Source organism: Halichoerus grypus, chromosome 4 (assembly GCF_964656455.1).
Source record: "Halichoerus grypus chromosome 4, mHalGry1.hap1.1, whole genome shotgun sequence".
Classification (NCBI taxonomy): Eukaryota; Metazoa; Chordata; class Mammalia; order Carnivora; family Phocidae; genus Halichoerus; species Halichoerus grypus.
In genome coordinates this window covers 64,147,978-64,175,125 of record NC_135715.1, presented here as the reverse complement: position 1 = coordinate 64,175,125, position 27,148 = coordinate 64,147,978, and the positions used below count along the sequence as shown (strand labels likewise).

The following is a 27,148-nucleotide window of genomic DNA, read 5'->3' as shown; positions in this document are numbered from 1 at the left end:
TAGAACCCTCAGTTTGTTTTTCAGAGTCCATAGTCTCTCATGGTTTGTCTCCCCCTCCGATTTCCCCCCCTTTAACTATATTCTCTTAATGATACTCAGTGCTTTCCGGGTTGTATATTAATCATCTGTACATTAGGACCCTCTTCTGGGAGACCATAGCTCCTTGGTAATAGATTTAAAGCTCCTTCATTTTGTATTTGGGATTGAGAAATACTTATTTTGTTTATCCTAAAGTGTCCAGATACTCAATAAATGTCTGATAAATGTTTGAGGTATCCTTTGAGTAGAAGGATGAATAAATAAATGAGGAAGATTATTTTGAAATGGACATTTGAGTATGTTTTGAAGTGATGGCCTTTTTTCCCTCTGAAGCAGTTATAAGATTGTTATTATTTAGAGAGAAGAAGGAGAATGGGAGAAAGAAGTTTTAGGTGACAGTTGGACATTTTTAAGAACAGATGTAGCTTGTGGTCACATTATATTTAATAAATGAATAACAGTAAATTCTACTTTCCATTGTGGTTAAAGCTGAAGTGGTTCAGGTTAACTTGGCTTCTAAATTTTTTTTCCATAACAGAGGCAGTGCATAAAGGAAGAATCCTATAAGTTTAATTAAAAATCTGTTTTTATCATACCAAAAATAAAGTCTTTTTGTTGGTGTATAGGAATGCCACTGATTTCTGTGCATTAATTTTATATCCTGCCACTTTACTGAATTCCTGTATGAGTTCTAGCAGTTTTGGGGTGGAGTCTTTTGGGTTTTCCACATAAAGTATCATATCATCTGCAAAGAGTGAGAGTTTGACTTCTTCTTTGCCAATTTGGATGCCTTTTATTTCTTTTTGTTGTCTGATTGCTGTGGCTAGGACTTCTAATACTATGTTGAATAACAGTGGTAATAGTGGACATCCCTGCCATGTTCCTGACCTTAGGGGGAATGGAGCACTGGGTGTTATACACAAACAATGAGTCATGGAACACTACATCAAAAACTAATGATGTAATGTATGGTGATTAACATAACATAATAAAAAAATAAAGTCTTTTTAAAGACTTAAAATAACTATAAATGGATAATATGGGGGAATATAGGAATATAGCCAGAGACCAACAGAATGTAAATGATAACAAAAAAACATGTTATATCCAATAGGCATTGGGTACCAAATTTGACAGGGTGTGAATTTATATGGTTGTCCATTCTCTATATACTTAGAAAGAGGTCAGGAGATATAGCGAGCTGTTCATTCAGGTTAGGCAGTTAAGTTCATTCAGGCTGAGCTACCATCAGAAGAGCAAGGTCTTTGAACTGGAAGGGTGAATTATCTATCTCTTTTGGAGAATCAAAGTGCTATTTGGTAGTGCTCACTTCAGCAGCACATATATAAAGTGCTCTTTGATAAGTAGTGTCTCCCTATTTCTACCTAAGGGTAATAGATTATATTTCAATGATTTCTCTTATGGGTTTGTGCATATGTGAGACTTTAAGGAACAGTGATTGTTAATGAACAGAGAAAGAGAAAATTACCTTGGTCATTCATTTCAAGGAAATAATTTGGTAGATCTAACTCTTTTTCATGCAGGAGAGTATCTCTTAAGGGACTTATTTTCAGATTAGTGTCTCACCCTCTTAAAAATTTCACAGAGGATGATTGGGAAATGATGTGTATTCATGCAAATGGGTACAATGTCTGTGTCATTTTGAGAGCCAGAATCTATCAACTATAAATTAAAATTTCACATTTATTGACCAATATGTGCCAGGAACCATATTAACTGAACACATACTGATCCTTACATAATTCTATATTTTAATTCCCATTTTATGAACAAGGAAACTCAGAAAGGATGGAAAATAATGTGGAAAGGACAATTTTGTTACTATTGTCAACACTGTACAATATTTATATGGTGCTTTTTCATCCATATTTTCATCTGAATCTTGGATTAATCCAGTAGGATAGGCAAGGCAGGAATTTTGCAAATGATAAAAATGAGGCATTGTCCAAGTTTACCCAACTCATATATGACTGAACCTACCTACAAACAAACACAAGTCCTTTGATTGTTCAATAATCATATCTGAATCATACCCAAGTGGTTAAACCCAAATGAAATAGAAGTGGGGAGCAAAGTTTGAGGAAGAAAGCTTGGATAAAGGAATCCGGACCTTGAATAAAACTTTCTTCTGAATTAGGCTTCTTTTGAAAGGATGCATGTGTTTGCCCACTGCTCTCCATCAAAAAGTACAAGTCAGGTCACTGCTTAAACTATCTGCTTTGGGTCTGTGTATTATACTTTGAGAAGGACACAAGACACAGATTATCAGGAGGGGAAAAGTCAGCTTCATGAAAAAGACTTGAATCTCTATCATGTCTGAGAATGTTAGAATCACCAGGAATGCTCAGCCTGAGGAATAAAAAGTTTTGTTGAGAAGAATCAGGATCATGTGGACAGAATAGATTCAATCTTCAAACCCTGTGGAAAAGTCCAGGACAGATGGTTAAAATTACAGAGAATGAATTTTTCTTTTAACCCAGAGAGTAACTAAAATACTTTAATTTCTCAGAGGAGGAGACTTTATTTTAAGGTATCAAGAGAAGGCTAAACAACAACATCAAACAATAATTTCACTGGTGTTATTACTACTATTATTGAAGCAATGCTAACTGTATAATGTAGAAATTTACTTGCACTTATAAGTGAGAACCTGAGGTTCAGAGAGGTTAAGTAATTCACTCAAACATAGCTACCAACTAGCTACAAGAGTTTTTTGTACTAGTTGTGAGGTTAGACTAGATGATCTTTCAACAGTTAGCCACTGTTATTCTATAAAATGCTGCCTCACTTGAATGCTCCTTGAAGAGTCAACCTAAAAGGCACTCAGGGGTCTGACAAATAAATAGAACACTATTGACAATGAAACACTGATCTTCATAAACCAACAGTAGAGATAGGTGTGGGTTCAAGAAATTAATAAGAATAAAGTGATAACCACCATCTGTGTCATTCCCCAAAACATGAAGTGAGAGAAGGTACAGACTTGGAAAGGGCCACTTGTGAATCATGGGACTAATTTTTAAGTGGGAGAGATGTTCAGCTGATGGTTTCATGAATAAAGAACAGACAAGGAGAAATACATAGTTAGAAAATAAGAAAACTAGAAAAATTGCTCAGGTGTGTACACTTGATATGTGGTTTCTGATAGCTCTTTATACATAAGAAGGACAAAGCAGCAAGAGAATGAGCCCTGAACCAGGCTTAAATTCAAGAGACCATAACTTTTGTTCCTGGTAAAACATGGTCAAATGTCTAATCCTGATTTTACAATTATATCTGTAAACTGACCTTGGTCCAGCACCTTGCCTCTCCCCCAGGCCCATTTCCACCCCTTGATTCTTGTGGATACCAGTAATAGAACCCAGCGGGTAGTACAAGAGCAATGATTTTAGAGATTTCAACATTAAAGTCCAAATGGTTTAGCAAAAAGTCTAAGTCATTCCTTAGAACAATAAAAACATAAGATTATCAGAACTATGTGTGTGGTGACTCTCAGACATCTGAAGGCTAGCATATGAAACCTGGCTGTTCATGGGAAGAAGTAGCACATAGCTTCAGCTGCTTATACCATTGACCCAAAATAACAGTATCTTAAACAAAACAGAGTTTCATTTCTCTCTCATGTAAAAGTTGGAGTAGAGCAATTCCATTTGGCTGTCAGTGACCCAGGAGATTTCATCATGAGGCTACAGCATGTCTCTGGTGTTCTCATCCTTCTGGTTTTCTGTGCTTCCTTTCCACATCCACTTTTCAGGTAGCAGGGTGGAGGAAGGGGGAGGGTTAGGACATGTCTCTCCACTTTAAGTTGCAAACATCCCATTAGCCAGAACTTAGTCAAATGCCATAGCGACCTGCAAGAGAGACAGAAATCTTAGTTTTTATTTTAAGTGGTAATACGATCCAGATAAAAGTTATTATGAAAGGAAAGAATGGATTAATGAGGTAAACGAGTGTCTCTATGGAAACTTGGCCACCCTTGCCTAAGCATAGTTTCTCTCTGTATCTCTTTCTCTTTTTAGCACTGTAGTTTTCAATAAAACCACATTCTAGTCATTTTCTAAAAAGTACTCATTAGTGTTCTTCCTCTACAGACATTCTCAGTGTTTTATTTGGCCAGTTTATTAAAGGCAGCCTTTGGGGCAGGCCATATGGGTGTGTTTAGCTGCAATGAGCCAGTCGTTTTAGTAAAGGAAATGTCTGTGCAATGAAAGGACATTTCTGAGAAAGCCTAGTATGACTGAAAAGGACAAATGCTGTCTTTTGCAGACTACATTAGATGCAATGATTTTTGGTCAGGTGGGTGAAATCCAATGCTCTAATTAGGGAACTGATGAATTATTGTAAATTTTAAATCATGCCCCTAAATAGGCAAAACAAACAGGCTTTTCTTGATGTAAATGAATCACAGTCTCAGTGGTAGCTGATAATGATTAGACTGGCTGGAGAATTATTATGAGACAGAAGGGACAATCTAAAAATATTAAGAAGCACTCAGTATTAGCTGGGGAGGGGGAAAAAAACCTTGAAAACCAAGGCAGTAATAAAAATGAGGAAAGGGCGCCTGGGTGGCTCAGTTGGTTAAGCGACTGCCTTCGGCTCAGGTCATGATCCTGGAGTCCTGGGATCGAGTCCCGGATCGGGCTCCCTGCTCGGCGGGGAGTCTGCTTCTCCCTCTGACCCTCCCCCTTCTCATGCTCTCTCTCTCTATCTCATTCTCTCTCTCAAATAAATAAATAAAATCAAAAAATAAAAATAAAAAAATAAAAATGAGGAAAAACAAGTGGTTCACTAAGGAGTCCAAAGTTGGCAAGAATACCATAATATTCTCCAGAAATTTCAACCCAGTAGAGCCCACTGACAAAGTGATATTCTATCCTGTACATTTCACAGTATTTTTATGTTTTCATATTTCAACCTTAGAAAATAAGAATAGCCATGTTCTGAGCAGTTCATTAAGTATAGCCAGCCTTTGTCAATTATATTAGCAGCCTTTTTAGGAGAGTTACATTTCATGATGATATTATCAGAGGTTGGGGATTACTTAAGCTCTTCTTGACTCTTTCCTTTATATCTCTGAACATTTAGAGAGTTCTTTTTCTTGCCAGTGAAAGCACCTGAGAAAATAAAATCCTTTGATTTTTATATGGCTTCTTCCAAATATTTTGCTGCAGATGACTTTTTATTAAACTTGGATTCACTAAAAAGAACTTTATAAATACACAAAGATGGCTTTCATTCTGCTTACATCCATATGTATACATTGCACACATATGTGCAGATGCCATGCGAAGGAGAAATTTGCTAATTACTTAGCAATTGCACACAAATTTTGCTGAATATATATAAAAATGTTGCTTTTTTAGATAGTCTAGTGAATTAGGTTTTGTTTGAATTATAATAAACAATTGAGTCTATTGTCACACCTGAAGAATACCATCAGAATTTTCTCTTCAAAAGTTGGCAGTTTCAAAGAACTAGGATGAGAACTGTTTTTGTCTCCAGTTATAGGTATTTTAAAGAAACTGCTAGGTAAATAATTTCTGATGAGATTTTTAAATAATTCTTAATTAAGATTTTCTTTTCCTATAAATAATGACAGAAGCTATTTGTTTCAATTCTGTTTCTCTCCAACTCTGTGTTTATATGAGTAATTGAATTTGTGTTTTTCAAATTCTACAAGGCATGAGTACTTACCATTAGCATTTTAATGTTTATATATCTTTTTAGTCAAAATTTTATGATCATGGTTAAATGGTTTTTTTAATTAAAGCAGTATTCTAATTTGAAAACAAAAATAGAGGCGGTTGAGTGTTCATTGTGAGTTATAATCTATTTCTGGAAGCAGTCAGCTGGAAAATAAAAAAAGAAAGGATTCCAAGCTTTTGATCAGCATCTTTAAAATATAAAGACAACATTTCCCTCAGGGAAACAATGAAACCAAGTAATGTAAAATCACTTAAAAAGCAAATGAAACAAAGAAAGAAAAAAGAAAACTTCAGTGGAGAACTTTCACAAACCCTTAAACCATAAAAATCAACTTTGAAAAGTGTGATTTAACTGTTTCTCTTTAAAAAATGAACCAAGATAGTGCAATATGACTTACAAGTAAAATCAATTGAATTTTTGTCTTTTATGTCATTAGAATTTGAGAATGAGAAAGTGAGACAGTAAGATAGCAAGTGAGAACAAAGCCATGGGAAAGCACATTCTCATTTTTGTGGGTTCATTTCTTTCTTTCAGGGGTGTAAAAAGAATATTTCTCTCAAAAGATTCTGATATTAACTAGCATGCTTTAGGAAGAGATCTTTTTGTATACTAAATTCAGACTTACTAAAGCAATTGCTCCCAATACTATGTTGAGAAGCAGTAAAAGCAACTGAGGAATAAGCAGGCTTATTGATTAGCTCATTCCCTTTTCTTCTCCTTAGCCCTCTGAAATCACTGTTGCATGCAAACCAAAACTTAAAAAACGAAAACTTCCGTGAGAGTCAGCCATAGTGTTGCCCGAGAAATGCCCCATCCTCACCAACCCACTTTCCAGAAAGTCCTCTGGTGGCCTCTGCTCACAGTGCCCTTCAAAAAGGGCGTTCTCCTGACACTAGGTGGAGGCCAGCCATGTTCAGCAAACACAAATTCTTTCCTGTTACAAATATGTCCATCCCCATATGTCTTTGACATTGAAATGCTGTTTCTTTGGTCAAAATTGCCTAATTTTACCTTTTCCTTTTGAAGCCTAGATTCTTGAATTTTTGAAAGGAATTTTGTGAATCTGTAAGATATTGGTTCTTTACTTGTGAGCTGCCTGTTTGTTTACTAAAGCCCCCCTGATTGTAGAATAATGCAGCAAAAATCTATCGGACAGAACACTATCAGAGACAGTGCAGCCAGAGAGAGATCCTCCGGCGTGTGGAGAGGGACCCACCCAGTTCAAGTAACCTGTATTTGGGGAAAACAACACTGTATCATACAGAACTTCATTCCAGACATATGGGCAATTAACGTATTTTAAATGAGAAGGAGAATGCAAGCCTGTAAAGTGATATAGAAAAATTAGGTGATCTTTTTAGCAGAATTGTTGGCAAAGACTGCGCTTCAACTCTTTGAAGGGAGTCATTAACAACTGAGTTGCTAAAGTCAAAGTTGCTGATGCTCTGTCGTGGTCGCGCTGAGAAGAGCTCCTTTGCAGCCGATCACCTCCAGCCAGAGGCAGCCTTGTTTGCTTCATGTGTGCTATGTCAGGAGAAATGTTGGTAAACACAGCCATGAGGTAATAGACTCTCTCTGTCAAAAAAGAAGCAAGTCACTTAATTGGAAATATCTGAGCTGCAAAGACTCAGAACATCAAAAGAGAGCCTGCTCTTTTGTTGTCCTCAGAACAAAATGAAAGATAGACACACATACACACAGACATGCATACCCCTTTATCCTTCTCATCAGAAAAAAAAATGTATTGGAGATTAATACAAACAGGGAAGGAATAAACTGACCTTTAAGAAGACATCTGATCCTCTCATTGCCAAATGACTGAAGCATGCAATAATGGAAACTTGGGAATTAAAACAAAATTTAGAATAAAAAAACAAAATTCACCTTTCACTCCATTGATCAACAGTACCCATAGAACACAAAATATTTCAAAAAAATTATTTGACTCAGAAGCCTATTTTTTCTTTAAAAATGGAAAAGTAAAAGGCATTGCCACTTCATCGGTGTTTCAATACCAAAGCATTCAATACCAAAGGTCATTACCTAGGGATGGAATTCCTCATTCAATTTAAATGTCCCCTTTGAAATAGATGTTTTGGGAATTCCTTCTAGGCTTTTCATTTTGAATCAGCTGGGCAAAATTTCTGTATCCTATTTGCCTATTTAAGATGGGATGAAATTTCTTTAGATTATTCTTGGTTTATTCTTGTGGTGAAGATATGACATTAATATTTTGGAGCTAGAAGGAAATTCCATGTTTGGGTTTCAATGTCTGATTTAAAGATGTAAAAGGTCTTATGTGGACAGAATCTAATCCTGGTCCAAGCAGACCTTTCAACTCAGATGATTTGGAAGCTAGGCTGAAGTAAGTACGTCTGATTTCGAGGTTTCTCTTAGTCCTGCTGCTTCCTATCATACATCCTGTCACTAATCATACATGTGTCTGAGTGATATAACCAGGATAAAATCTAAGACAGTGGTAAGCAACTTTATTTTTCCACATTGCCCAATGACCTCACTCCCCACTCCTCAAAAAACAGTATCTGACCACATTTTAAAATTCAAAATGAATAAAAAAAAATTTGAGTCCCATAGGTTAACAGTGAATTCTTACATCTTAGATTGTCTTCATTGAATAGATAGATTTCAATGGAGGAAGTTGGCACTCACTTAAGACAATAAAATTGTACCTCAGGCACCTTTAAGAATTAGTCACAGGGAGGCAATATTCCATTATTTATCCTGTAAATTCATTTGGTTTTTTTTTTTTTTAAGAATTTATGCATTTACACTCACTTTTATTTCATCTTCAGATTAGGAAGTTGAAGCTTAGAAAGATGAAGTGACCATGACTCACACTAAGAGCTTCCCAAAAAAGGTAGAGTTAAAATTAGAGTGTGGTTCACTAATGGCAGCATTCACCCAGAAGATGTGTTTGGCACGATGCCCAGGCACTGATGACCCATTCCTGGATAAGACATTGTTATTGTCAGCCCCTTTAAACTGAGTCTGTTGATGGGGTTACTCACCCTTCCCAAGGTTGTTTCATGTCCTTTAAGTTTTAGCTTAGCAGGCCAGTATCATTAGCATCCTAGAAGGCTGGGTGCTGAGGCATTCTGGCTACTCTAAAAAGTTACCCTTTTTTGGGCTGGCTCATAGAGCGCTGGGGTCAAGCCTGCTATGGACCTCACTCGTATCCTGTCTCAGAAGCAGTGGCACAGTGTTTATGGCCCATGGGATGATCTAGTCCTTAAATCTCTCATTGTTTCCCCTGGGCTGAGAAATCACCCTGAGGTTTTTTTCCCCTTGATATTTACTGGATGAAATAATTCATTTTGGATTGGATCACAGGCTGTACGGTGGAGTTGGGAAGTCTGTATGTGGTGTGTGTAGACCAAATTCCTTTTGAGATGAAGTTTGCTTTTAACTCCCTCCTACTTTTCCCAGGCCAAATATTGCTATTTTATTTATGCTCTTTAATATCTTACAGTCATATGTTATTTTATAATGATCAGTTTTCACATACATCTTTTCTTTTAAACTCTAATATTGTGTGACAAATATAATCTCTTTTATAGATTAGGGACCATAGATTATAAGGTCCTCCAGGACAGGTATCTTATCTCTCTTGTACACCATTGTGTCTTCATGGCCTACCATGTTGTATGTGCTAAATGATTATTTGTTGACTGAATGAGGAAATGAGGAATGACTTGCTCAGGGCTCCACAGTTGACAAGGGGCAATATGGCCTTTTATCCCTGGCAAGTTGTTATTTAACTTTTGCTCAAACATTTTCGGTGATGAGAAATTCATTACCTTCCCAAGTAGCTGTGGTGCATATTGTTTTAGCTTGGCTTGGTTTGGTTTGGTTCATTTATTTTTCCTGTTCGTTTTTGCCTGCATAGCTACCTACTGTCCTCTCTTCTGCTTAGAGTGATTCTGCTGATGTCAATCATGGTTGCTGTGATGTTAGGAGTAGGCACGAAGACCCAGGATAGGTCTCTCGGAGCATCTATCCCCCATTGTCTATAATGATTGGTCTAAGAAGTAACTACCTTGGGAGCCAAACAGACCCAATTACAGTCCTCCTATCACTCACAAGTGGAAGATGGGAAATAGAGGGCTGCTTTCTTTTCTCTGTAATTTCAAGCTCTGGTGAGCCTGGTTCTTCCAGTGGCTCTTTCGGTTTTCCTGTACCAAGAAGTCACCTAAGAAAGAAACCAAGCAAAAACAAGATGAAACTCAGAAACGGACAGCATGATGACACTTTTTGAACCTCTGAATGTACTATGTTCAAAGGTTTTTGAGTGTGTGGGTCAGTAAATCCCCCCTTTTTCCTTCCTTTTCTTGGTTTGTTTTCCCACTTGTGAGCAAGAGACCTGACTAATATGGCAACCTCTCCCATAATGATGTAGTTTTGACTCTTAGAACGTTTTTCTCTATATGAAGCCTAGATGTCCTTTTTTGAGATAGGCAGAACAAATGGGGCTCTTTTTTCAATAAACAATGTTTTTAACACATAGAGAAAATTGCTTTTTTCCCTGGCATTTGCCTGAGTTTTCTCTTCTCCAGGCCCTATGTTCAGTCCTTCAATTTTCTTCATGTGATATAGTTTCCCATACCACCTTATTTGCTAGCTTTTCAGTGTATTCTCATTTGCCCATAGATATCTTAACGTAAGGGAGAATCAAACACACTTGTCAGAGCAACGTAAAGTAGGGTGATAATTTTTTTTTAATGCATTGTATTCTTTCACTGCTCCTAAAAGTCTCACTGGTCTTTTTGTTTGTTTGTTTGTTTAATATTGTGGCACATAACTGACTCCTTTTTTAAAGATTTCTTAAAAATTTATTTATTTGAGAGAGAGAGAGAGAGCACGAGATGGGGGAGGGTCAGAGGAAGAAGCAGACTCCCCGCTGAGCAGGGAGCCCAATGTGGGACTCGATCCTGGGACTCCGGGATCATGACCTGAGAAGAAGGCAGTTGCTTAACCAACTGAGCTACCCAGGCGCCCACATAATTGACTCTTAACAGAAGTATCATTAATTGAAACTCCCAAGCTGATAAATTTGCTGTTAATAAAATATGTCTCCCATAATTTTTAATATTTTTTTCTTTCTTTTTAACTGATTTTAAATTTATTTCAACTTCTATTTAGATATGCTCCATCTTTTCTACTCATTGATATCTATTTTAAGTCTATCAGGAAATGTATTTGCTATTTCCTTTGACTTTCTATTTTCACAAAGCTAGATTTAAAGATTATGTTTTTTTATTTTTATTTTTTTGTTATAGCATCAAGGAAGTTAAGAACTTCTATTTATACATCCAAGCTAGCATTTAATAGTTTCCTTAAATGAATGTAAAATCTAATAAATTTACTTGTGAATTTTCACTTTTGTAAATCTTTATTTACTTTGAAGTTCTAATGACTATTAGTGTAAAAATGTGATTTCCATTCAGTTCCTGAGAGACTGGGGAGAGAAAAGCCAACAAATAGCTTCTTTGCTTTATTTTCCAAGTATTTTGCACAGTACTTATTTTGTATTTTTTCCCATATGAAGTGTAAGAAGAGACTTGTTGGCACATTATAAATAAGCAATTAATGCAGAAAAAGGAACGACTTCTAATGCCCGCATTTCTCCAGGAAATAAAGAAGAGATGATATCAGTGCCCCGGAGATTCTACAATTGTCTTTATGTATTTTTTTCTCCGTCTCTGCAGGATAAAATAAAATTTGAGAACAAGTCCAGATAATTGAAATATATGCACGCTGCTTTAGTTATCTCAGTTTTTCATACAAAAAATATACTTGGCTTGGATTATATTATTAACCTCCATGTTCTAGTCATCTTCTTGTTCATTTTTAAAAGAAGGAAAAGGTAAAAAATGAAAGGAAAGACATTCTGAGTTGTGTGTGTGTGTGCACGGGTGTGCACGTGCGTACTTCAATAACAGGAGCGTAAACAGTTCAAGGCCATTAACCACAGTAGTAGCTTTTAACTTAAAGCAGTCCTCTTTAACTAATAGTTAATTATATTTTAAATTCTATTAACTTTGTAAAGCTGATTAATACAACTGTGTTTTTAGTTTGATCTTGAGACATGTTTTTGGAAAAAAAAATTCTTCAAAGAAGACTTATTAACAAAAATAAGCTTTTTAAAAATAAAAAATGAGTTACTAAAATGAGATTGAGAGAGATGCCAGTAAACATTCAGAAATGGTCACTCATTTTGCATGTTATCTTAGTCATTAACTTGTAATAAAAGGCAAATCGTTTTTTTCTTTCTTGTCTTTCTTTCTTTCTTTCTTTCTTTCTTTCTTTCTTTCTTTCTTTCTTTTCTTTTTTTCTTTTCTCTCTCTCCTTCTCCCTCCCTCCCTCTTTCTGTCTTTTCTTGTGCTTCAGGTATTTTTGTATTAAAAAAAATCTATGTGCTTCTAAGAAAATAAATCATTTTTTATGGCTTTTAGTAATTTTTGGATATAAAAAAGATACACTTAATTGTATAGACATATCTTTGGAAAAAAGTGAGCTATCCAGTCTTAATTTGCATTCTTATGATTGAAAAACAGCTTCCTCTCTGGCAATATTATATCCATAGATATAAATTTTTTCCATAAAAATTTATGATTGAGAGCACCATGTAAAATGGGAATATATTTCATACTTCTTTGACATCCGTACTAAAAAATCATGTATCATAATAAGACATAAAGTCTTCAGAGCTTATGTTAGCTAAACATATGTGCGCTCCAAGATATCATTTGACCCGATTTGGTGCTAGGTGTGGGTTCACTCCATCCAGGGGAGGCCTACAGAGTGGGCGGTGAAAGAAGTCACCCAGGCAGAACAAAGGAGATAGAAGTTTATTGACTACACTGCAAGGGAGCGGCAGGCAGGACAGCAAAGGAAAGACTATCTGCCAGGAGACAGGGGTTGGGGGCTGTAGTTAAGGGGCAAGGTGAAGGGGTAGGGGAAGGTATGGAATTTTCCTTTTTTTGGTACCAGGTCCTGGGTGTAAGTAACCCACTGGTGAACGAGGGCTTATGGATATTTTGAGGTGGATCTCCCAATGGGCTTGTTTATATTCAGCCAAGGGCGAGGGGGTCACTGTGGGCCCTTCTACCTTACTCAGGTGTCCATTGTTCAAACTGGTGGCCTAAAAGCAGCCTCTACACTAGGTAAGAAAATGCCAAAATTGCTGGATGATCCTACGGTCTCTTTTTAAAGATTCAGTCCATGAAGTTCATGGTATGTAACCACTATTCTCAATAACAAATTTAGTGTTACAGGATTTAATTTTTTTGACTATAATGGGCAGCCTATGGAAAGTTTAAATATAATATAGAGGAATTATATAATAAAGATCAATTAACATGTCAAGGAAAGATGATACTATGACAGTTAATTAGATAAATTTGCATTTCACTGTGTCCCAGATTAAACTTTTCTCTCAACCCCAGGTTTCTGCACTTACATAGGTGGATTCACCCTCTTACAAAGTTGGATAGGGATATTTTCATATCTCTTCATTTCAAATCCACTCGACACCTAAGTGAACAATATAGATTTAAATGAAGATTCTGTAGGAGAGAGGGTGACACTTATCCCATACCATAAACTCTCCCTCATTAAATATTTGTGTATTCTCTGAACTCTCACTTCTATCATACCACCTCTGGTGTTTTCCATTTTCTTCTTTTTGACAAGCCTGTGTCCCTTCTCGCTGGCTCCGTTATTTTGTTACTCAGACTTTTTCTTCAGAATCTCAAATCCTTCACCATTTCCTGTCTGGAGTAACTTCCCCACTGCCTTTGGTTTAGGCACGCAATCCTTCCCATCACAATTGGCGTATGATTTTGGCTTAGATATCTTCCTTCTAAATAAGTACAAGGTTTTTCCTGAGAAGGATTTTGTTTTCTTTTTCTTTGTCATTACAGATTCTTTTATCACAATTACAATATTACATGTTCTTTTTTTTTCTTTTTTTAATTCTGTAGTTGAGGATAATTGTAAAAACCGAAAAAGCAGGACCTGGAGCTTATTTCCCCAAACTCATTAACGTTATTATTCTGGAACTAAACTTCAAGAATTTTAAGAAATTTACCAGTATGGTGCCACCTATAGAGATAAATCATCAATAGTTTGTATGTAGACTTTGCTTCTTATATGGCCAACTGTTATCTGAAACTGTTTTCTAAGTGTAAAGGTTAAACATAAGTGCTAGTCTAGATTCTGCTTAAGGTAACTTCTGTTCCAATCCAGGATTTCACCACAATCACTCTCTTGCAAAAGGAGTTAGAAAACGATAAATTGGCAGGATTTCTGTTTAACTGACATTTAATTGAAACTGATTTCCCTGAGGGGCACTTGGGTGGCTTAGTTGTTAGGCATCTGCCTTTGGCTCAGGTCATGATCCTGGGGTCCTGAGTCTGGCGCCCTGCTCAGCGGGGAGTCTGCTTCTCCCTCTCCCTCTGACCCTCCCTCCTGCTTGTGCTCTCGCTCACTGTCTCTTTCTCCCAAATGGATAAATAAATAAATAATCTTTAAAAAAAAGAAACTGATTTCCCTGAGAAGAAATTGACTTAAGGCCTTTGTGTGTGGTGTGTTTATATGCAGATAGCCTCTAAGATTACAAACCCGAAAAAACAGGAGGAAACTTTGAAGTACAGAACTTCTAGTGCTCTTCAGCATATTCCCTGGTGGAATTTTAGTTTTGTATCATGCTTTTCCAAGTTTTCCTCCAGATGTTACACAGTAGTGTTTTACTTCAGGGAAATATGGCTTGGAGTATGATGGTTTAGACATCTTGTGTACAGACATCGAGAACAAGAAATGGAGACATGAGCTCAGTTTTACAAAAATGTCTTATAATATCTTATTAAGGAATGTTGGAATCATTCAAGCAGCTTCTTCTACCCAGTTTCTACACTCTCCTCATATCCTCCTTAAAGTCCTACTTAACCTTTGGCCTAATGCCTATGTTAAGGAAAGAAGACCAGTAGTTAAAGACTTATTCAATCTTTCTGAGGCTTATAAATACTGGTTAATTAGCAAAAGAATCAAAAGAACAAACATTCTCACAAAAATCATACAGATGATAGAGTGCCTAAAAATCTTTTTAAAAACTGTGAAATATAAGTCTGTTTAGTATACAGTCTGTGGAAGAGGGTTGTTAATTATATATTGGAGACTGGAATTATACCTCAGGTCACCATGCATTTTTTATGGAAAATAGAGACAGCTGTCAGGTTTCAAATCACTGGAGACAGAGACCTAAGCAAAGGTATGGAGAATCTGAATGAAAATAAATAGACAAATTTGACTAGAGACGATGCTATGCTAGTAGATGTTGGAGTGATAGTGTAAATTTAAGATCAATGCATGTTAGCTGGAAAGAAAGGATGACAAATTAATATCCTTTTCCTTCTCTCATTTGAACAGTATAATTAAGTAGGACATCTGTCTTAGTATCCAGATAACATTTAACCAGCCTATATTAATTTAGTTCTATTAATAAATTTGGCCCCCAAAAGCCAAAAAGAAAATCAAAAGGAACAAGAACAATGATTTTCAACTCCAATCATATATAATTAATTTTAAAAACTTAAGCAGGAGATTTTTGTTATATTTAAGTGGGAAAGGGAAAGGAGGAAGAGAGAGTCCCTATTCTTGGAGTGCTGCTCTTTCCCAGGTACTATAACAGTTATGATGACCACATTAACCCATTTACTATCTTATTAGAAGCTGCATTAACAAAAATGAATGAGTCCTTACCCGATGGGCTTGCTTTTGTTTTGCCAGGATACCACTGATAGGGAGAACAGTCAACACACTGTTTATTATAAAACAAGCTCTAGTATACAGTTTTGATATATTAGTATATGCTTTGAATCTGTGGCTTTGGGGTTTAGAGAGGACAGTTTCACATGTGTTTATGTGCTGACTCCAAAGCGTTTTCAATGATTGTTCTGAAAGGCTTCAGTTTCTCATTTACGTGGGCCGATGGATGCCTTCTTAAGTGCTCACTGGCTCTTGCAGGCCTTCTCTCTCTCTCTCTCTCTCTCTCTCTCTGAATAGGGTGAGCTGAAAGAGGCATTTGGTAGAGTGGAGGCCTTGGCAGGAGAAACCAGAGATTTCAACAAATAAACACATGCATCTGTGAATTGATAGATGATTATTTTTTCTCTGAAATGACTTAGAGCCCAGTCCTCATTAAAATTAGTAGGTGGTGAAAGAGAGAGAGAGAGAGAGAGAGTTCTATTGGTGAAATGCTTAGGTTTAAACTAAAATAGGCCTAAGATTGATGAGGCAAAAAGAAGGTATATGCATGGGTTTGGAGAAGGAAACAATGCAACTCTCGGCAAGGAAACAGAAGTCTGGCATCTCTAAAAATATTTTAATCAGCTGAGATCAGACTGGTCATTAGGGTCAAAATATGATCTTCATTCACATAATCCTGATAATTTAAACCAACAATGGCTAGGATTTATGTATAAGAAAGAAAGAGAAATATTTTGTGGGACTTGGTCTGCCAACATTAGTTCATTTATTTGCTAATCAATTAGTGAATTAAATTATCCAATAAATATTTATTGAACATCTCCTTAGGCTGGGCAATGTTCTAGGCAATGAGGACAGAAGGATGGAATAAAGAATGAGATAAATAAGGCCATTATGGAACTTATATTTTACTGGAGGATTTTTCTATCTTTACTGGAAAATTTTCCCACATACCTTTAAGAAGTAGTTGTAGTCTACAATTTTGTGTTTCTCTCTTCTTTCCATAATTTCTCCCTCTTTTGCCAATTTTAATAGAGCTTGTGAATATTTTAAAGAGAGAGAAAAGTGATTTTTAAGTGAAGTACTAACATTTAGGACCTTTGACTTTTTGTACTTAAGGTATAATCATCTTTTGTCCAGAAGAGAAACACTGCATTCCTGTGGTCCTGGTTTACTGCCGAAATCCTCTTACAGGTTCAATGGCATTCAGTGTTGAGTGTGAGTGCTCCTTCATTGGTTGCATTGCTTACCTCCCTAAGAAATCCTGTGCAGGCCACAGTTTCTGCCTCCTTAAATAGGTAGCTCTGAGCTCTCTTTCCAGCCTGAAATTTCCCCTCCTATTGCCATTAAGTCTTTCCCAAGTACTGGGGAAACTCAAAGAGGGAAGGGAATGTTGGCTTTAAATGATTATATCTGTTGTTTTGCAATTAAATATATTAATCTAATACCTGCTATTTTTCTTCATGATATCCACACTGGATTAGACCACAGTTTACATTTTCCATCAGCAACTTTGTATTTTCCCTTGTACTTGAAGGAGGTAGTGTTTATGCTACTTAAAACAAGTGAAAAAAGATGATTAAAATAGACTGAATGCTGCTCAAGCCAGGAACAAGTTGCAAATTAGAGGCAGCATAATGTAGTTAAGACCATGGACCATGGACCATGGGACTACTACCTTAGTTTAAATCCCAATTGATCTTGGACACACAGTTTGCTTATCTGTCAATGGGAATAATAATACTATGGACTTCACAAGTTAGTTGTAAAAGTGAAATTAGTTCTCACGTATGAATCACTAAGAGAATTGCTTGGCATAGGGTAAGTCCTATTTATTAAGACAGGATTACAGTCTGAAATAGTGGAATGATGGTCCTGAACTAAGAGGACAAAAATTTAAGCCTTTATAGAATAAAGTTTGGAACGACTTACAGGTTATCTCTGATTGCTTTGATCAATGACAGAATATTCAGTATGACACCAAATAGGAAACTAACTTTAATTAATAATGTGATCTCATAAAAAGAAATAGCATATTGAATGTCCATTTGGGCTAGGAATTATATAACTGACAATTTGAGTTTCTTCTTCTGTGAATTGTTTCTTCGTATCCTTTGGAAAGTTTCTATTTTATGTTCTCTTTTTATCACTGCTTTAGAAGATTTCTTAGTGTACTCTGCATATTATGGCAGGGCCTCCACATTTCTTTCTTTCTTTTTCTTTCTTTCTTTCTTTCTTTCTTTCTTTCTTTCTTTCTTTCTTTCTTTCTTTCTTTCTTTCTTGCAGGAGAGAGTGAGAGAGAGAGTACGTACATGAGTGGGGTGGTCAGGGTGGGGCCAGAGGGAGAGGGAGAGAGAGAGAATCCTAAGCAGGCTCCACACTCACCACAGAGCCTGATGAAGAGCCTGATCTCACGACCCTGAGATCATGACCTGAGCCAAAATCAAGAGTTAGACGCTTAACCCGCTGAGCCACCTAGGCACCCCAGACCTCCACATTCCTGACCTAGTTTTTCCATGTGATGAGGTGTCTACAGAATTGACATTTTTGGTCAAGTGTAGGACACTTAACACAGGTCTGTTCTGTACTATGTAGCAAGGACCCCGTCCTTATGGGAGAAACCCATATTTGTCCAGCTGTGCCAGCACCAGGTGGGTAATTCTAAGTCAGAATGAAGTATTAAAAAACTCATTTGACTGCAGATCTAAAACTCATGTTTTCTTTACTATTCAGGACCATGTAAGAAATAGATGGACACTCAGGTCTTTCAAGAGAGTTAATAAGAGACCACTTATGGAGATACGGACAGGTTAAGGAAACCAATGAGGAGTGGGTAATACCCTAGTGATTTCAAGCACAGGAACCATTACTACAGTAAGACCTAAAAGGAGAGAAGTGGAGAGTAGATGTAGGAAGAATGCCTGGTGGAGCTATGTAGATGCAGGGCACAAAGCCCTATCTATTATACTAACTTTTCAAGGTGATGCCAGTTTAGATATACTCTAGTATACTCCAACCTGAAATCTAAATTTGGTGTTTCACTGTTTATTTTAGCCATTCTGATAGTGTGTAGTTAATATCTCATTGAGATTTTAATTTACATTTCCCTGATGGCTAATGATGTTGAATATCTTTTTAATGTACTTATTTGCCATCTGTATATCCTCTTTGGTGAAGTGTCTCTTCAGAATGTCTTTTGCCTATTTTCCAATTTGATTATTTGTTTTTCATTACTGAGATTTGAGACTTCATGTATTTCAGATACTAGTCCTTTGTCAGACACATGGTTTGCAAATATTTTCTCTGTGTATGTTCTCTCTTCACCATAACAGGGTCTTTCTCAGAGCAAAAGTTTTAGATTTTGGTAATGACTAGCTTATCAATTTTTCCTCATATGGATCATTCTTTTGTTGTCAAGTCTAAAAATCTTTTTGTGTAGAATTGTCAAATCTCTATGTTGTACACCTGGCATTGTATATACATACATTGTATAACATCATATGTCAACTATACTTCAACAATAATAGTAACAATAATAATAATAACCTTTTGCCTAGACCTAGATCCAGAAGATTTTCTCCAAAGTTTTTCCTAAAAGTGTTGTAGTTTTCATTTAATTTAATTCATCATCAATTTTGAGTTAATTTTATATGAAACATGAGGTTCAGGTCAAGGTTCACTTTTTTGCCTATGGATGTCCAATTACTCCCGCACATCTGTTGAAAGACTATCTTTCCTCTATTAAATTGCTTTTGAACATTTGTCAAAAATCAGCTGGGCATATTTTTGAGGATCTATTACTAGGTTCTCTGTATTACTTCATTGATCTATGTGTCAATTCTCTACCAATACCATGCATTTTTAATTATCATAGTTATATAATGTCTTGAAATTGAGTAGCTGGATACTTCTTACTTTATTCTGCTTTTTCAAAATTATTCAGGTATTCCAGTTTCTTGACCTTTCCATATAAATTTTAGAAAATTTGCTTATACATACAAAAACATCTTGTGGTGATTTTGATAAGAATTGTCTTAAACTTGTAATTTGGAGAGAATTGACATCTTTACTATGTTGAGTTTTTCAATCTGCAAGCACAATATGTCTCTCCATTTACTTATATCTTCCTTGATTTCTTTCATTAGCATTGTAGTTTTCAAGTCCTATACACATTTTGTTAGACTTATAACTGTTATGTAATTTTCTAATTTTGTGTTTGAATTTTTCATTTTGATTTTCTATGATGTTATGACAAATCATGCTCCTATTTTCCAGAATTTAGGCATATCTATAACATCTAAGAAACAAAACTTCTTATGTCTTAAAAATAAAAAGTCTAAAAAAGTAACACATCTCCCCCCTATGTTTTGAAGTGAGTAGCTGGCACATATTTCAAAAGCATCTGAACAGTATTTAAATGCTGTGTTATTGTCCTATTTATCATTGTGTCCTCTTTTGCTATCACTTAAGAAAAACAACCTTATTTAATGTTGATTTTTTCTACTATCTCTTCCATTAACTTGATTTAGCATGAAAACAAAGTGGGATTATTAAACTGGTATTTTCTTCATTTTAAAGTATGTAAGAAAACTATGATTTAAGAAAATTTCTCTATGAATCATACATTTTCCCAAAAATTTTGTTAGCTAATTTTCAAAATATCACCCACATCTTTGAAAGAGGGAAATGACTAATAAAAGACCTTCATATCTGAGTTAGGGCCTATATCCTGAATCAGAGTAGGAATTTGAATGTTCACTACTTCCAGCATTTTTTTTTGCTGACTAAAGAGCATGTGAAAATTGTATAAACAGTCTTCCTAAATTAATTCATTCCATTGAGAATGCTATTTATCTTTTAAGAACAAAAAATTGCTGTTAATGGTTATTCACTTTTTCTCTTATTCTTTTGGGATGTTACAGTCAGAAATTGAACTTGCAGAGGAAGTTCTATTTATTGTGAATCTCATCTCTTTCAAAGTTCAAATTGTCTTCTAAGTAGAGTTATGGCTATGTTAATGCAGACAAAATTCTCACTAACACCGGCTTTTTACTAATTAAACATCAAAACAACAAAAGAAGTCCTGCCCATTACTGGTGCTCCAGTTTAAAAAATGGTAATATTTTATATGCAGTAATACCTTATGTTTTCTCTTGGTATGTTTAGGGGTAGATAAGGGATAACATTAAGCCTTTCCTTCTCATTTTTAATAAAAACATTTCTAATGACATAGGCATGTTAAAGATTTCTTTAAACATTTCTTGAATTTCTTCTGATTCCTTAAAATTCAATTAAATCAAACTTTTCTAACATTATATTGGAAATGAAAGAATGAAATTTGCAAAAACCCAGTGCAAAATTAATTCTTGGAAAGATTTTTTTTTATTTAGTTCAGTAGGGCAAGGTTGATATATTTAAACCTGAAAAACAGTAATAAATTGTCAGTATTGTCAGCTAGACTGATAAAAAAAAATTTAACTCAAGAGTATGGGTTATTGACCATTGGTTTTATAATAATTTTGACTTATTTTTCTTACTCTGAAGAAATAAACACAATTTATACTTAAAATAGAAATGAAAATAAATAGCTTATTCCATGAGAATAAAAACAAAAGGAAGAGGAAAGGAACAAATACATTTTTACTTTAAGTAGATTGATTAGGGAACAACAAATCAGACAGACCTGGTTCTGAACTTTGGCTCTGTCATTTACTGAATGTGACTTTGAGCAACTTAACAATGTTCCTCTGTATAAAATGCACTAACAATACCTTCATCAAAAGGTCACTGAGCTGACTAATCAAGGCAGTGTATTTGGCTCATAGTGAATGCTCCCTTGGTAAAAAGTATCTGGTATGATTGCTATTTCCATGTAAAATTCATGATTAGCTAAGTTTCATTTATTTTTTTTCCCCTCCTACTGACTTACACTATAGTAAAAGAATTGGTAAATTTCCTAGTATGTTTACTCTTGCTCAGTCAAAACATACAGTAATTAGTGTGATTAAACAAACTAATATAGGTGTAACCTATGGAAGCTGATATAAAAGAAAGTGAAGAATTTCTAAGTTCTTAAAAAGTGTTATTTTTTATTTCAGGGAGAATTGATTTCTGAAAGCTGAATAATTATAAAAAGGCAGTGATCAATAAAACCTATGGCCTACAAATCCTTTATTTTACTTTTGTGTGTCTTTATGTTAAAGTTACCTGTGCCTAACAAAATGTTGAGCTTATAAAACTTTAATCAGGGCACCTGGGTGGCTCAGTTGGTTAAGTGTCTGCCTTCGGCTCAGGTCATGATCCTGGAGTCCCGGGATCGAGTCCCGCATCGGGCTCCCTGCTCGGCGGGGAGTCTGCTTCTCCCTCTGACCCTTCTACCTCTCATGCTCTCTGTCTCTCATTCTCTCTCTCAAATAAATAAATAAAATCTTTAAAAAAAAAAAAAAAAAAAAAAGGTCATGATCCCAGGGTCCCGGGATCGAGTCCCGTATTGGTCTCCCCGCTCAGCGGGGAGTCTGCTTCTCCCTCTGCCCCTCCCCTGCTGTGCTTACTCTCTCTCTCTCAAAAATAAATAAATTTTAAAAATTTAGAAAAATCAAAACTTTCATCAAATGCCATCAAAGCATATAACTATATTTTTGGCTCAAGATTCTGGTTTGCTCTGAGTCTTTATGAAGTTATTCCATTAATAAGTATAAACATTTTGAAAAGTGATCAGAGTAAATTTTCCTTTAAAGAGAACACCATAGGCCCTGAAGAGGAAAAGAGAAGGATTAGATTTCCAGTCCACTGGCTTTTTTCTTACATTAAGGTGGGACTGCCAAGATCTGAAGACATAGTATTTAAGTGTTTTACTTTCTGTTAACACTGTAATGAAAATAGAGTGGACTTTGATGACACAGAAATACTTCTTTATATGCCTTGTTTTCCAGACTTATTTACCTAATCTCACCCCTTCCCAGGATAGAGCAGTTAGCATGGACATTTTGCACTGCTTCTTATTTCTCATGTTCCTTTCTATTTGTTGTGCCTCTTTCAGTTTTGCATATTCCCTACAGTTGGCATTTGGCAGCCAGAGGTACTTGGGAAGAATTACTTTGAATTCTTTGCTTTTATACATCCTTTTAACACACAGAGCAGAGGACTCATAGCTTCATGTAACCAAATCATGATGTCTAAGTCTCTCTTCTTCTTTTTTTTATAGTTCCCTTCACTGTCCCACTGGCCGTCTATTGTGATGGAAAACTTTATTTTTATACATATTTTTGCGTTGACTTTAAGATCCATTAACACTTTTTTTCTTTGCTGAATATTTCAGCTTCACATAAAGGGTTCTGTTTTGCACTACAATTGTCTCTTCCCTTATATAATTTGAATCACCACAAAAGTAAAGATGATATCTTAATATTATCCTGGCATGACTAGCACTGCTGCTGAATGTGTAGTTGGTTCTCAGTAAATTAAAATTTAATTGAGGATGGAAGACATGCAGTCTTGGCAGGATCCTCCATTTATCAAGATCTAAACCATGTTGCATATGGAATTATACATAGCCAAGCACATATCCAATGTACAGGCTGTTGCAAGCAGAAGTTGGAGAGAAGGGAAAATCCAATAATATTGACATGGAAGAAGTCCAACAGCACTGACTTGAATGCACATAAATATTCCTGTAGAGAGATGACAAATAGGGAGAATTTCATGTAGTGGCTTCAGTTTGTGCTTGCAGAAAACTCCTCCAAGATTAAAGTAGGCAAAGGTGCCCATAGCCCACCAACTATAGGAAATCAAAGACAGAACTTTTGTTTTAAAATTATTTACTAAAGGTACAAGCGACTTATAAATGCATCTGTGCCACTTCCTTCTTTTCATTTAACCCAATTTGTCTTCATTTCAGAGTCTCTTAATTAGCTTACAAGAAATAGTGAAATTCTACTTTTTATTCATTCTGTGATGAGCAAGGACAGGATGAGAATTATCCAGATTTCAGATTAAATTACACAAGAATCTGTGTGATACATTAGAAAATTCTGAGGAGAAGTCTGGGAAACTTGAAGTAAAAAAAAATCTTTCAGAAGAAAGATAAGCTAGATATACAAAATTTTAGATAAAATAAGCATATGAGCTAAGAAGTGTTTCATTTCTATAAAAAATTAGAGATAAGAACAGCCTCCTGTAACAAGCTTAAACTTTGGAGGAAGAAAGTAGTGGCTTAAATAGGAATGATGCACCCAACACTCTTTCCTTTTGTGGAAAATCCACTGGTTTCATCCTGAAGGTGTGTGTCTATTTAAAAATATATGTTTCTTTCCCAATTCCCTATTTTTTCCTTTAAATTTTCTAATTTGCTGTTCTTTCAAATCAGATAGGTATGCTCTTGTTGCATCCTTCCCAGTTATGTTCCCTTTCTTCTCATTGTTCTCAGTTTTTTATTGTGATTCTTCCTTTTCTAATTCTCAGCCTAACCAGGAAATTTCAGCTCATGGGAGAATCAGACATCTAGAAAATGGTGGTAGTTTATGATGAGGGATAGAAGCAGAAAAATATTCACCTTTAGCCCAGAAGGCTGACCTATCGCCTGCATAGTTCCAATAAGGATCAAATACATCCTGGTTGCTGCATTCTTAAAGGGTCTCATGACTGCCTATACATCTCACCGATGGTTAATATCTAGTTGAATGATAAGCACCAGAGAAATCTTGCAAAAGTAGTTTTATGAGTAGAAATTTGAAGAAAACATTTATGATCTAATACTCCCTGCACTGCCCCTCCTCCCTGAACACTAAGCATCGAATCACCAGCTTCATACAACAAAAGTGTGGCTCTTCCTGCCCACAGATCCCGTTCCTCTGCTATAATAAAAGCACTTTTTTGCTCCAAAAGCATCTCAAGAATTCTTTGTTTTTTAAAATTTTATTTATTTATTTCAGAGAGGGAGCACGAGTGGGGGGGTGGTAGGGAGGAACAGAGGGAGAGGCAGAAGCAGACTCCGTACTGAGTGCGGAGCCTGACACGGGGCTCCATCCCAGGATCCTGGGATCATGACCTGAGCTGAAGGCAGACGCTTAACCGACTGAGCCACCCGGGCACCCCTCAAGAATTCCTTTTTGACTATTCACTCATGGTCCCATATCAATTTGAACAGTCCCTACGATGAAGAATCAGAAGCTTAAACTATCCTGATCTTTATGCTCAGATAATTTGGTCCTCTTTACTGAAAAGGAATTCCAAACTTTTGAGTCCTCGATGATGACTGTGTAGCAGAAGGCTTAAAAGCATTTGTTGTTCATTTCATTCAATGGAAGTGATACAAGTAAAGGGAAGTTTTGGTTGTGCTGTCTAGGGAATTAAGATCTTGTTGTGAATCACCATATTGACTAAAAATATGGAAAACTTCAAGTTAATATGGTGAAATCCATATGATGGATACATGAACCAAGATAAGGGTGGGCAGCAATGAAGAGCTGGAAGATATGCCGAGCAGCACACCATTATGTGGTATGTCTACCATACAGTTACAATGAATATAAATAAACTCAAGAGCATAGGTAATAGCAATGTCATAAAAATAATTAGAAAATGGTGAGTTTTGAGTATTTGTTATCTTTGTTTTTAATGTCATTGATTTAATTGTAAGTTTATATGATTTGTTTTTATTCTATGATTAGCAACCAGCTCTTAAAATTCCTGAAAATGTAATAGTCGGTTCTTAGGAGCTGCCACGAGCCAGCTCCAGCATGCCCCCGTCTCTGGCTACTTTCTCAGTTCCCCTGATTATGGTATATTAATTGTGTGCCTGCATTTAACATGGTCAGAATTGACTAAGTTATCAAAACTTTTGAACGATGTAACTTGAGTGCTACATGTAAGAGACATACTGGGGCCTAATTATATTAGGAATATAGTATTTTTCAATCAAAGGAAAAAGATTTCTGTGTGAGTAAATGGTAGTAACAAATGAGCCACAATTGGGTCCACTAATGAGGACATTGTTTAATATATACTATATTAGGAGCAACAGAGGCACAAATTCTGTCATATCACGCATGAGCTATTGAAGTCTCTAACATCTGGCTACTTTTCATACAGGTATTAAAATTTTTTTAATATGTTCTGTATTTCAAGGGCTCTTCAGGGCACTGATTTATAATGATTGTGTGAGTGTGGTAGGAGCAATAGGAGACATTTAACAAGCAGTTAGTTGTACTCTCATAAGCTCTTTGGTGGAGGAATACAGGTGCCGTAGGAGAACAGAGGACTTGACCTAGAAGAGTCCCGGCCCCCTATCGTCACCACCACAGACTCAGCCCTGCCGCTAATACCAGCAGAAAGCCTATGGCTAGAGTAAGACAGAGTAGAAGACAGTCAGGTTGGAGGCAAGAGAAATGAGAGCACTGCACATAAACAGAGCTCCAGTTAGGACTGGGTGTAAAATGCTCTCTGACGATAGATTTGAGCAAGCATCCATGTCAGCAGATAGTGATCTGGAGCCAGTAGTTATCATATCATCTGTGAGCAAACTTGTCAGCAGATAGTGATCTAGAGCCAGTATTGATCAGATAATCTGTGAGCAAACTGGTAGTATGAATATAGCACTCGCTTGAGAATGGATGATGAGTGAGAAATATCCACAAACACAATTATTTCAGGAAGGGCTGTGTAAGGATGTACAAGATGGTAATGCAATTCTTGTGTGGTTGGGGTAAAACTTTTATTTTATTTAAGAAGGCTACAGAAGAGATATATTTTCAAAGTCCTTAAGTATCTGAAATTTTGTTGTTGTCTGAGATAAACTCCAGTCTGGCTGGGTAACCACAACCACATGCATTCAAAACCCTATGTTTGTGCTAAAACTTTCTCTGTTGTTACCTGAATTTTGAAAGCTGCTTGGGGAGATCTTGAGTTTTGTTCTTTAAATAGATCCTCACATTTTTTGAAAATTTCAGTTGCTGCATAGATGCATGAAAGTATACTTTTAGTATTATTAGATAGGCTATTTTTCCAGGCTGTATCTAATTTGAGGGTCTTTTTCATTGTCATTTCCCCTCAGAATATAATAAAACATCTTCATCTGTATGCTTAGGTAATTTTTTAAAACTCAGCAATGTTTTCTTCATTCTATCTTTGGATATTATTTCTGGTTCACTTACTCCATTTTTCTACGGGAGCACCTGTCATTCTTAGTTTGCACTTCTGTTCTCCATCCTCCATTTATATTATAATGTTAAGCTTTTTCCTTTTCATATAAACTTTGGGGCATCTTTTTATATTTGTTGTCTATATCATAATTTCACTTCTTCAAAAGATAACTCTGTTCTTTCTAATTCAGTACAAATTTTGATTCTGTTATACAACAGTTTCCTTGAAAGCCTTAATCTTATTTATTATTACTTCTATACAACTGCTCAAAGTGGCCTATTCATTTGAAATGTTTTCCCAACTTACATTGTCTTTCTCATTGATCTGCATTTTAAATTGTCTTCAAAAATTAGCCCAAATCCAACCACTTCAAATTTGTTAAATGAATCTAATCTAATTGTTTAAAAGTTAGAATTATATGTGAATATTTAAGAAAGTGTAGGTTTTAAACATTTAA

At 35.8% G+C, this 27,148-nt stretch overlaps 1 long non-coding RNA gene across 1 annotated transcript in view; it reads left to right on the top strand.

Moving 5' to 3' along the window:
* LOC118521610 (uncharacterized) overlaps positions 1 to 27,148 on the top strand; it is a 476,460-nt gene that overhangs the window by 427,022 nt on the left and 22,290 nt on the right. The window lies entirely within an intron of this gene.